The 10,436-nt window shown below is 42.5% G+C and overlaps 1 non-coding gene across 1 annotated transcript; it reads right to left on the bottom strand.

Annotated features, from left to right (window-relative positions):
* Positions 1-7,138: 7,138 nt before the first annotated feature.
* LOC116894951 lies at positions 7,139-7,276 on the bottom strand. Its single transcript, XR_004387147.1, has one exon. It is a non-coding gene; the product is annotated as a small nucleolar RNA SNORA70 (small nucleolar RNA).
* Between the last annotated feature and the right edge of the window lie 3,160 nt (positions 7,277-10,436).

The raw sequence follows: 10,436 nt of genomic DNA, 5'->3' as shown, positions 1-10,436 counted from the left end.
TTAATTACGGAAACCTTCGGAAACCAATATAATTAGTATTGTCACACATGTACCTACCGAGAGTGTTCCGTGCATCTCCATGTTGAGAATTGATATGAAGCCTCGGAATGAACTTCTTTGTGTGTGTCTTCTGTTTGTTTGCTCCCATTTTCACATGTTTAAATCTCATTCATTGGATTTGAAAAAAAAAAAAAAAAGCAAATCCCTTTTCAGGTGGTATTAGGGATTGAATCTGTGGCTCTGCGAAAGCTAGGCAAATGCCCTACCACTGAGACTTATCCTCAGCCTTGAAAATGCTTCTGTTTTGAAACAGGCTGAGCGAAGTTGCTCAGGTTAGCCTTGGACTCACTCTATAGCTTAGAGCTGGTCTTGAATGGATGAACCTCCTGCCTCAGCCTCCTGAGTAATTGAGAGCACACAAACCAATCTTTGCCACCATGGCCCAGTTTAAATATTAGACATGGACTTATTTATATAATTATCCTGCTCTGCTCAACAATCTCTCCTGTCCCCGCCCCCCCTTCTCTCAGGTCAATTATACATAATCCAGCCATACTTTAATCATGACCCTACTTTTGTAGCTTCGTTGTAAATGGCTTAATATAATTTTTGGTTCTCTCTTTTAATTTCAAACAATTTTAAATTTAGAGAAAAGGTGAAAGAACTCAAAATAAACCAACAACTTTTGACATAATTTGTAGCCAAGTCCACCACATGGAATTTAACTGTTCACAGCTCTCGGCTTCTGTGCCCTCTCTAAGTTACTGCCCTGCTCCCAGTTACTCCAAATAATGTAACACACAGGCTCTCTGCATGCACCTAACCCTGGATGACTCAAATTCACTAAAGAGTAGTTGGTTGTCTTTTGATTACAAATGACTGCATTACAAATGATATATTTACTTCTGTACAGAGATGTCACAATCTGCCTAGAATGGACTATCCGAAAACTGGGATCGTGTGGGCACACAGCTGCATTAAAACTTTATCAGCAAATCTGGGCCAATGAGCTTATCAATATACCAGAGAGAGGATGAAACCTTTCCCTTGGGCCCCATAAGATAAAGGAAGGCGCTTTCAAGTGTGCGGTGGTAGTGGCCGCATTCACCTGCCTTTTGACCATTGTACACATGTGCAAGGGGTGAAGGGTTAGAGAAATCTTGACCATGCCTGGAGCTTCAGTTTAGCACAGCCCCGCTGCGTGATGCTCACCCACTTGAATTTCTGTTGATCCGTCTTTTTAGTCTACCTAACTTTCAGCCTCTCTGGTCATCCCGATTATTCCTATGCCCTGTCTCCGGGTTACATATTATATTAACATTGTACACAAGTGTTTTCATTATTGTTAAGTGATTTGAGTAGCATCCAGGTTAAATTTTTCATTGAGAATTTCCTGATAGTAAAAAGCTATGTTCTCTTGCATGACCATTATACAATCATTAAAATTAAGAACCTGGACATAAATACAATAATCAATAGTCCTTTTACACTTTTGTTAGTAGGTCCAGAAATGTCTTTTAGTGCATCCTTTTTATTTTTTCCTGGTTCAGGATCCAATTTAGGACCATGAACTTCATTTTTGTCAAGACTTCGTCACCTTTTGCGAAGATTCCTTTGGCCTTTGTCTTTCATGGTGCTGCACTTCTGAAAGGTATAGAGCAATTGATTATAAAGTAAGTCTCAATGTGGCTTGATGCACCCTAATGAGACGCCAGACCAGTCTGAGAGTCCATGCGTGCCCTCGCTAGTGTGCTTCGAGGAAGTGGGTTTGGCCTATTAGGGGGCGTGGCCTGAGGGCTCTGTCAGTGGTAATTGCGTTATTGGATTAGAACAGAAAAGCCAGTCGGATGCATATTTTCCATGACTCTGGTTGAGTGACCCTCAAGAGAAAGTTGGGCATAGGAAGAGCGATGGAAGGTGAAGGAGAGAGGAGCTGAGTCATACTCCGTGGCAGAATACCAGAGAAGAGACCAGAGGCTGCCAGCCTTTCAGCAGTTAGAGTCGCTGGGACACCAGAACCACTCTCAGACCCAATAGAACGTACTTTGGCTCTTTGTAAGGTCTGGCTGTGATGTTGACTCTCTTTCACATGGAGCTCTACTGTTCCCCTACCTTCTCCAGTGAGGCTCAAAATGAGCTAAAAGATGCAGGTATGGCTTATAGGATATTATAATGGAACTGGGCAGATCAATACCCACTGGCCACTAGACTCTAGGGAGGCTGTGTGCCTAGAAGGTAAAGCAACACATAAACCAGGAAACTCCCTTCTGAGCACATGATGGGCTTCTACTAAATGTACCGAAGCCGCTCTTCCTGTTTTAGGTGGGTGTAAGTTGGGAAGAAGGCAGTCTCAAGACTTACAGTAGTGCCCCAGCATAAATACTGCTTCTTAGAAGGTCATTTTAGAAGGAGCGGGACTTCAACTGTTTAAATATGGAACTGTTGCCTTCAAAGAGTAGCAGAAAATATTTTAAACAGAGCACTCTGTGGCTATATCGTCAATGGAAACAAAACACCAGGTCTTTCTCTTTCTCTTTATTTCTCCCCTCCCTCCCTCCTCCCTGCGTCCTTCCCTTCCTCCCTCTCTCCCTTCCTCCCTTTCTCTTGTCTCCCTTTCTTCCTTCCTTCCTCCCTTTCTATTTTTGATACAGGCTCTTATGTAATTCAGGTGGGCCTTGAATTCAGTATGTGTCACCATGGATAGCCCTGAACCTCCTCTAACGCCAGGAATACAGGAATTCACAACAGTGCTGTTTCTGTGGTGCTGGGCAAGGAAGCCCGATGTGCACAGTAGGTGAGAACCAGTCCAGCTGAGCTACATCTGTAGCCCATTTATTCTCTTGGAGTAATTACTCTTCTCACTAATAGGCTGTGTATGTTACTATGCTAGGTGTTCCATGAACTCTTGATGTTATCACACCATCCTTCAGTTAAGGAGGAAAATCATTAATGTTAAGGGGAGAGTTCAGGACCGCTACACCAAATGGTCCTGTGGGTTGGCGGCGAATAAGCCCACACTTGAAGTCGTAAATAAAGACCCTGGTGTGACTGCATCGGAATTGGCTCCCGGTTGGTCTTTTGGGGTTCACGAATGCTTCCTGGTACACTTGCTTGACTGATAATAGGTACCAGGTAAGCTTGTGGGTGTAGGAACACACACAGTCCTGAAAGTAATGTGGAAATAGATCGTAACTGTTTACACTGTCAACTTTCTGCTACTGTGAGACAGCACCCCGGAGCCCATGTCTTTTGTTAACCAAGGGTATATGGAATGGTTTGTCCCTTGATTTTAATCAGGTTCACGTTCTCTTTTCACAATAAATACCCCAGATTCTTTGTTCTTTGTTTTTCTGTTTCCTTCTTTATAGAATTAGCATGCTTGTTACCTTATTTCTTGTCTACATTACACATTTTGAAATGGGAAGCATATACACCAAAGTATATAATTAGTCTAAAAGGTGACTGAGAAAGGCAAATATGTTTGCCATATAATTATCTTAATATATAATTTATGAGGTCGGCATTCATTACTCTCAAATGATATGCCTGGGATGGTCCACCTCTTTGCTTTTGTTGACACTGGTCCATGGCTTGGGAACCAGCTTCCTTCCACCTGCAGGGAGAGCACCCTTTTCTCTTTTGCTAATGCTACAGGTTTTGGTTGCAAGTCATCTGTGGTGACATTTCAGACCCAAGTTTTCCAGGTCCTTCATGCTTCAGCCTATTCTCACCTGCCACAGATTGGGTTATACTAGACATCACTCCATCACAAGCAACTTAGTGTCATTAAAATGGAAAGACAGGGCTGTCATTCAACTCTGTGTTTTTATATTCAACTGAGCTCTGTGAGGACAACCAACATGTCTTGGATATATTTGTATGTTCCAAGTGACTTAGCTCAAGGAAGTACTCTTCAAAAGCACGTGTAAACGGATTGCATTTTTAAATAGATGTATTTGGGGGAAGAACTTGAATAAATTAAAAATTATTTTTCCCATCTACCACTACAAAGTGCAAATCAGGTCCTTGTTGTAGGGTAGAGAGAGAAAATTCTGCTTTTCTAAATTCCAAGTAATTAGGTTTATTAGGGTACTCTCTATTGAAAATGAACAAGGCAATCCTAACACTTGAGAGATTTAGGGAGAAGGATCTGTGTGGGTTTGAGGCTAGCCTAGGCTACATATCTGCCTCAATAAAGTAGTGATTCAAACTTAAAAAACCCAATAAAGCCAATTAGAATACTTTAGTATAATTGTTATACTATACAAGTAACCGATTTAAATAATTTTATTATTATCTATTTTGTGTGTATGGGTGTTTTGCGTGCCTGTATGTCTGTGCACCGTGTATATTCAGTACCCTTGGAGGCCCGAAGCAAATGCCAGATCCTCTGGGCCTGGAGTTATAGACAATTGTGAGCTACCATGTAGGAGAGCAGTTCTGTGGAAGAGAAGCCAGTGCCTTTTAACCACCGAGCCATCTCTCCACTGACCACATTACCTATCGAAAGTATAAAACCAGCGACTTCTTAGAATATTCTCAGTGTTGTATAACTGTCACTACAACTAATGTCGAAACATTTTTTCACCTCCCTAAAGAACCCTCAATTCTTCAACAGTTTTCCCCAGTCTCTCTAGGCCTACATTCAGTCCATGGCAGCATTTAACTTGCTTCCTAACTCTGCAGACCTGCTTAGTCTGCACTTTTCCTGTATGTGGAATCGCACTACCCATGGTGCTTTGCGCTTGTTACTTAGCGCCGAGTTTTCAGGTTCATTTGTGTCGTGACAAGTATCATTCCATCCCAACCTACGATACAAAAGTTGTAGAGCCGCTTATCAGTTGATAAACAGCTGGGCTATCTATCTCAGGTTCGGATCATTCTGAGTGACGTTGCCCTAACAATCTACATGAAAGCTCTTGAGTGACACGCTTTCTGATAAAGGAAAGGAAGTGATGAGTTGCTTGACTACTGTCTGACTTTCGAAAGAACTGTTCACTAGTTTAGATGGCTTTTCCAAAAACTCAACATTCATGCTATATTTTGAAAAAAAAAATTGCTATTGGCTGAAGGGGGCTGCAGAGTGGACTCTTCAAGTAAGAGAATAGGTAACAGCTTGAACTTAATTTCTGGAATACAGTTTGCGTAATAGAGACGGGAACATCAGGGCAGTCAAGCCCACCTGTCCTAGGATGCTTCGAACTTGCTGTTTTCCCCCTGCCTCCGTCACCTCATTTTTGGAATTTGCCCAGCTAAGAATTATTTCATTTTTCATATGATTTCCATGCCTTGATTTACCTTACTACCTATTATTAAGGCCAACCTCCAATGTTCAATATGTATGAAATTTTATACCTATTTATCCATTAAAGATGCAAGCACAGTCTCCTGGCAGAATAGATCAACTGGAAAATGCAGTCTAATAGCCTAGTTAACCTGCTTTTACACTGTAACCTAGTTATTTTTCTCTTAGTTTCTTTCAGTATTTGTTGAATTCTCTTTAACCCATTCACTAACCTATACGTTCACTATGTCCTTATTACAGACTCAAAATAAATATTTACCTTGGAACACGTGGTTGGTTCCACTAATTAAACATGAGCATGCTGCCTCCCAGTAGTAGGCAGGCTCTTTAGAGGAACGAAGGCAATAGTACGTGGCTGTGTCTGTCTAACATGCACATTCTAAATGAGGATCTATTAGACTAGCTTACAAGACAGGGTCTCAGTCCAATGGTGGGCATACACATTCAGGTGAGGCTGACTAGCTGTGTACTTCAGCAGCAATCCAGCACTGAAGGCCCGGAAGATCCTTAGTCTCTGGTACTCAGTGCACAGTGTGTATTCGCCAGGGTTCTCTAGAGTTCCAGAACTTACGGAAGGTCTCTGTATATTAAGGGAATGTACTGTAATGACTCACAGTCTGAAGTCCAACTCAACAATGGTCAGCTGTGAATGGAAAGTCCAAGAATCTAGTAGTCACTCAGTCTCATGGACCTAGGTGTTTCAACCGGCCTTCTGTATAAGCTGGAATCCTGAAGAGGTAGGCAAGCAAGTGCAAGCAGGTGAAGAAGGAGGCCATCTTTCTTCCATTGTCCTTATGAAGGCCTCCGGCAAAAGGTATGGCCCAGGTATATACCACCATGCCTGGATCTAAGCTGTTCTTTCCTTAGAACTTGCTCTGTCCCAGGCTAGCCTTGAACTCAGAGATCTGCTTGCCTCTATCTCCTGGGATTAAAAGCATGCACCACCTTGCCTGGGCCTAAGTGTTTCTCATAGCCACTATGCCTCAAGATCCAGACCACAAGAATACCCTCCATTTCTGAATTGTAGTTCATGCCAGATGTAGCCAAGCTGACAGCTTGACTTCCACATCATTGTGGAAGACGGAAGAAGCTGGCGTCTGGTGACAGCAGGACACAGAGTAGAAAAGGTGGGGGCACACTGGTTCAGGAAGAAACAGAAGCACATAGGTAATGCTGCCTTTTCCTTAGGCCTCTTCATAGTTGAGCCTGGAGGTGCCGTGCCCTTTGAAGATGAGACTTCCCTCATCTAAATTCTCCAATTATCCTTTTCTGGCACTTGCAGGCACATGGGCGTATATGCACATAGATACACACAATAGGATTTTCTAAGAACAGTGCTTTCAAACTTACTTTCTGTCTAGACCTACTCTGTCTCATATCTAAAATACCTTTTTGTCCCACTCCAGATTTGATGTGAGATTTATTGATAAGTATGACTGGCGGGGTATATGGGACTCTGCACACAAAGCCCTGAGGAGTGCAGGGTCTGCTGTTTGCCAGGAGACTGATTGGGGATATATTTGACCCCACAAGCCATCAGGGATGAATCATGTCTCAGTTACCACATCTTCCATCTGATTTAAACGTAGTGCAGTCCACTCACTTCTTTGAGATGTGGATCCTTTGATTTCCAGGGAACATGAACATGGCCCTGCATAGGGTCTCCATCGTGTGCTCCTTACTCTACAGCTTGGAGTGGATGGTCAGGATGGCCTGGCCAATGTGAATTCTGGCCACTGTGCCCTGGATACCTGTCTCAGTGGAATGCTATGTACCTGTCTGAAGCCTAGATTTGAGACAGCATGGAGATCAGACATATCAATATCCACCAGAAACTGTCTCCATGGATCTGCCTCATGGTCACCAGTACGAGCATCTGGCTACATACACAGTGCCCAGAGACTTGTTTGTAGCGATTACTAACCAGGCTCCCAACGAGGAAAGGAAACTGGTCAGCTACACTTAAAATATTTTGTAATTTAGTTGGAGTGCATGCCTTTAATCTCTGCACTCAGGAAACAGGATGAGTTTGAGGCCAGCTGGTCTATGTAGGGAGTTGAGACAATGTTTCAAAAACTAAGACAAAAAAGTCTATGTGTATTCTTATTGTAGCACAAAGTAGTTAGAAAAAAATAAGCTCAAATTGCTAAAAATTGTTTTTGCCAGGTGCCATGTTTCCACTACTCAGAAAAAAACAAAACAAAACAATAACAACATCAGCAACAACAACAAAACCTTTCTCTTTCACCAACTTTCATCCCTTTTTCTCTAAATATTTTCCAGTGCCTGTAAGAATATCCAGTTACCACTCAGTGTCTTAAAGAAAGACATTAGGGATCTGTCAGTCAACCTATCACAGACTTAGGATCTTTTTATATTCGAAGGAAGCCTCAGACTTCAAGTTCTAATCAGCTTGGCCCTCACTGTCTCCTGGCAGACCTCATCTAGGTCACTGCCTTAACAAAGGCCTTGCTGAGTGGGGGTTCTCAAGTGAGGGAGGAGGTGAGGTTTTATAATGAGGTGGGAGGGGATGAGCAGGCAAGGGGTGGCATCTCGTGTTTTGAAAAGGTATGTGCTTCACTATAATTGTAAAGTAGGAGTCTCAGTTAAGGTTTTACTGCTGTGAACAGACACCATGACCAAGACAACTCCTATAAAGGCAAACCTTTAACTGAGGCTGGCTCACAGGTTCAGAGGCTCAGTCCATTATCATTATGGCAGGAAACATGGCAGCATCCAGGCAGGCATGGTGCTGGAGGAGCTGAGAGTTCTACATTTTGTTCCAAAGGCAAACAGGAGAAGCCCGGTTTCCAGGCAGCTAGGAGGAGAGTCTCAAAGTCCACAGTGACCGCACTTCTTCCAACAAGGCGATGCCTATTCCAACAAGGTCACACGTCTTAACAGTGCCACTCCCTGGGATAGATATACTCAAAGCACCGCAGAGGGGATCTTCTTACTGTTTTTAATTCCTTGTGTGCTTGTGTGGAGGTACGTGCAGGTGAGTCCAGCCTTCTAACGAGTGAGAAGAGATCTTAAATCCTCTTTAGCTGACATTAGAGGCAGTGGTGAGAACTGAACTCCAATCCTCAAAAGCAGTCTATGCTCTTAACTGATCAAGCATCTCTCCGGCCCAACTAACATTTTTGTAGTAAAACAAGGAATGATAACATAAACGAGGAATACGGTATGAATGAGGAAAAGAAGCATGGCGGAGAAGCAGGCGACGGCATGCAGAGGAAGGACTCGAGCTCTCTGGTGGGGTGGACACGCCGTGGAATGAGTGGAAAATGCTACGAGGTCTGGAGAAAAACCATAAACATTCTTACATCGCTTCTGTTCTCCCACATTTCCAGAGGGGTTTTGAATGGCCTGACATACTGTTTTCATTCCAGAAGAAAAATAGCTATGATTAGCTAATGCGCACTTCTAAGCTCTCTTCAGACCTTCACTGGATTCTGCTCTTTAAGCACAAAATCAGGAAAGTATACGGGCCACATTAAACTTTAGCTGTGTCCTTTGACGTGACAAACTGCTACTTAAAAACTACCCCAGTGTTACCGGAACATGTGACTTCTATCTGTGAGCATCCATCTACATAGGCAAAATCATAAGGGAAGATTTACGGCTCCCTAGCTGGTGAAAGACAGAGTCAGGAGCATAAATCACAACAGTACCGAGTAATGGCTTTCCCAAGGGGACTTTGAAAGAATGCATATTTAAATTGGATTCTGAAACTCTTAGGTTTGAATTTATTACCCATCCTCTAAGAAATATTATAGTTATTAAGATGACATTATAGAAATGGAATTCGATGACAGAAAAATTGGTTGGTCTTTTAAAAAATGATTAGCAGAACGATGCTACCCCACAGAGCTCAGTGTTTGCTCTAAATTCAGCCTATCATTGTTGCGTTTAAATCCAACCACAAATGGATTTAATAGGTAATATCTCTGAGTAAAAACTGATACTCTTTGAGATACAAAGGGAGTTTTAACAAAGGAAACTTAAGAAAGAAATACATCTGACTATAATGGAGTTTAATCACTGGATGTAGACTCCAGCAGAGTTTTTTAAATCTGCGTTTCTGGTGCCAACACGACAAATCTACAAACTGGATGTGAAAGGTAGAAGCTTTAAGGTTGCCCCCCTAGACAAAAGTTTAGAGCAGAAGAAAGAAACTGGTCAGGCCCTGGAGCTGCAATTATACCAGCGGGTTCAGCAATTCTCTCCCAGGAACTAGCTGACCATAAAGTTAGATTAAAATCTTAAAGAACAATCTTGAGAAACAGGAAGCTTCTCCCAGGAACTGGCGGACCATAAAGTTAAACAATCTTGAGAAACAGGAAGCTCCTCCTTGTGATTTTTCACTGGTATTCTCGACATTTTTCAATGATGCCCTCCCTACCTCCTTGGGTTGTGGTTTCTTCCTTTAAATACCGCTTCTCCCAGCTACTCGGGGTCGAACTCCACTGCCCCTGCGTGGGATATGAGTCTCAACCCCAGTGCACTGGTTCCTATCAATAAACCTCGTCTTATTACAGCAAGGATGGTCTTATGTGAGTTCTTGGGGGGTGGTATCATCCTGAGACTTGAGTGAGGGTCTCCCTGCTCTGGGGGTCTTTCAGATGTGATAGTTCAAACCTGCAGTTCCAGAGCTTAGACAGCTGGGGCAGAGGGATCAGGAATTTAAGGGGAATTATCACACATACTGAGTTTGAATCCAGTCTGGCTATATGAGATGCCTATATATACGTGTGTAAGAGCATAAAACTTGGTTTCCTATGATTTAAAATCAAATCTCCCCTATTTATCAAAATAATTTGTACAGACTCATTGACAATTATAAAACTTCATCAGGGGCTTTTCTATGATTCCTAGGGATGAAATTGGTTATAGTAAATTCCAAGACATTCATTTTCTGTTAAAAGAAGAAAGGGAATACTATTTGAACAGACTTGGAAGACTGATGAGATTCCTTAGCTGGTCAAAGTGTTTGCTGTCAAAGTGTCAGGCTTGACTTCAGTCCCCAAGGCCCATATGGTGGAAGAGAATTGAACCCTAAAAATTCTACTCTGATTTACACACACACACACACACACACACACACACACATTTCATATAAAAATGTCCT

The sequence above is a fragment of the Rattus rattus genome, chromosome 2 (assembly GCF_011064425.1).
Source record: "Rattus rattus isolate New Zealand chromosome 2, Rrattus_CSIRO_v1, whole genome shotgun sequence".
NCBI classification, from domain to species: domain Eukaryota; kingdom Metazoa; phylum Chordata; class Mammalia; order Rodentia; family Muridae; genus Rattus; species Rattus rattus.
This window is presented reverse-complemented; position numbering and strand designations above follow the sequence as displayed.